The 2,485-nt window shown below is 26.4% G+C and overlaps 1 protein-coding gene across 3 annotated transcripts in view; it reads left to right on the forward strand.

The window, feature by feature from the left end:
- Nucleotides 1-933: 933 nt before the first annotated feature.
- LOC106790229 (serine protease 52) overlaps nt 934-2,485 on the forward strand; it is a 4,769-nt gene continuing 3,217 nt past the window's right edge. For 2 of the 3 annotated variants that reach the window (XM_014754989.1, XM_014754990.1), the window contains exon 1: nt 934-1,075. The gene's annotated coding sequence lies outside the window, so the exon portion shown is untranslated. The remainder of the gene's footprint in view (nt 1,076-2,485) is intronic. The other variant, XM_014754991.1, reaches the window with a different exon arrangement.

The raw sequence follows: 2,485 nt of genomic DNA on the forward strand, positions 1-2,485 counted from the left end.
TTATACAATAAAATATATATATATATATATATATATATATATTATCAAAAAAAAAAGCTGAAAGATTTAAAATTCACTGAGATAGATAGAAAGAAAGAGAGAGAGAGAGAGATGAGAAGAAGAAGAAGAAGAATCTCTTGACCTTAACACCAAAAAATCGGTAATTCCGATTCGTCGGGATTTATAAAACGATGACGTAATAAATACTTCTTGCGTATATACGAGAAACACCGGAGAACGTATTTTCCTTTCATAAAATTCCGCTGTTGTGGTGGCGCCATTGACTGGAACAAACAAAAAAAACAATTTTATTTAAAAAGGCATACACATCATTCCTAAAATTACTATACAACGTCCAATAAAAAAATCCAATCTTTTTGAAAGTCCAGTTAACACAAACAAAAAAACACACACACACAAAAGAAAAAATAAATAAAATTTGGAAACATTTAATCATTTAATTACAAATAAGGATTAATTGATTGATTGTAGTGTTCCTTGGGTATTTCCAATTTCACATTTTATCCCCATAAGAAGAGATAGAATAAAAGAGAATGGGTGTGGGAGTAGGGGGGAGAGAGGGGGGGGAGGTGGTGGTAGGTTAATAAAAATGGTCAAAATAATTAAAAACAAGAAAATATAATCAAATAATGATATGTAAATTGATCTAGTTCGAGAGTATTAAAGTAACAACGATATTATTACGATCGTTAAAATTGTTTGATTATGGGAAATACCAAGAGGAAGTAAACCAGAAGAGAATCAGTTGTGTTGAAAAGAAAAAAAAAAAGAAAATAAATTGATAAGAAATGGTAAGGAAGGATACCGCGCCATCTGAAGAAGTACACAAGTTGTACTTTCATTTAAACATATAAGATGATGATGATGATGATGATGATGATGATGGTGGGGAATAGTTCTCATAAGCCCAGAAAGTGGTAGGGATTCCTCAAGTTCAGCTGAGACAGTGCTACGGTGTGGAGAACTTTTACTGTCGGTCGTCAGATTCTACAAAACTCGTATCGAAATTCTTCTTTCTTATTTTAAATCATTTCAACTGTATAAATCATAAACCGTAAGTATATAATCTATTTAATTTAAATTAATTATTATTAATATATATTTGTATTTTACTTGTGTGTCAAAGTAAAAGAAAAAAAAAATGATTGAAAGTAGATTTATAATAAAATAATTTGATTCAATAATATTAGGAATAAAATGAACGTATCCTTTAACGATTGAACAAAGAACATTTTTTTGTTTGTTTCTTCCTTCCTTCGAGATTGGTTCTCACCTGTTGTTTTTTTTCTTTATATTATTTTCGTTTGCTTATTTTTTTTCTTTTGCTTTTATTCGTTTTGTTTGTGTTTGTTCGTGTTCTTATGCATTTTTATCATTCGTGAATTTTCTTACAAGAAGAGAAAAAAATAGATACCCGGAAATAGTTGAAAATAAACAAGTGGGTATACAGATGGAAGTAATTATCCATTAAGAAAAGAACGTTTACGTCAATGTATATATATATATATATATATATATATGTATATGTGTGTGTGTGTACATACGATAAAAAAAAAATATACCACTGTGAGCACGAGTTAGTCATCATCTTCGTGTTCCTTCTGTTTCTTTTTTTTTTTTTTTCTTCTTTTCCTTTTTATTATCTTTTTATTATCATTTTATTATCGTCGTGGTATTTTATAAATTAGGAACGGACACAAGGTTTTTCCTTGTCTCCTTAAAAATGATAATCATTAATAATTAAACGAAATTATTTTATTTTTTTTATCTTTTCTATTTCCTAAGAGACAACAAAAATGTTGATAATTCTAATCGATTTAATTAAAAGTTTCATTAATTTTTGTTTATAAATATGTGATTCATTTAAATTAGTTTTGATATTAACGAATTAATATATTATTTTCATAACGAATATATATATATTTACTTATTTATTTATTTATTTATTATATGTATATATATGTATATCGAACATTGTAAGAAATATTCGAATATGAATCATGTTAAATTACATTTCATACAACCTTCAATCGATTGTCCTTGAACAAGGTCGATGCCAGAATAAAATTTCAATGCAAGGAAGAAACCATTCCTCGATTTAATCTTGACAACTTTTAATCAAAATGTTCAAACTATACAAATTGTGCAATAAATTTCACGACGTCATATATATATATTGATTAAAAAATAATCCTTGAGAATATATTACGAGAGTGGGAATGGAAAAATGAATTAAAACATTATTTATACATTTAATCTTCTCGACACTATATGATTATAGATAAATCATTTACATAAACATAGTAAATACCACATTCATGTAAATGTAATTGTGTGTACATAGTTCGTAATCATAATTATCATTCATATACGAACAATAAACTAGTATTGAATATCACCATAAATTCACGATTTATTCTAGATAACTATAATAATAATATTAATAATAATAAATATATATATA

Source organism: Polistes canadensis, unplaced genomic scaffold (genome assembly GCF_001313835.1).
Source record: "Polistes canadensis isolate GaletaPanama2010 unplaced genomic scaffold, ASM131383v1 scaffold_225, whole genome shotgun sequence".
Taxonomy (NCBI): domain Eukaryota; kingdom Metazoa; phylum Arthropoda; class Insecta; order Hymenoptera; family Vespidae; genus Polistes; species Polistes canadensis.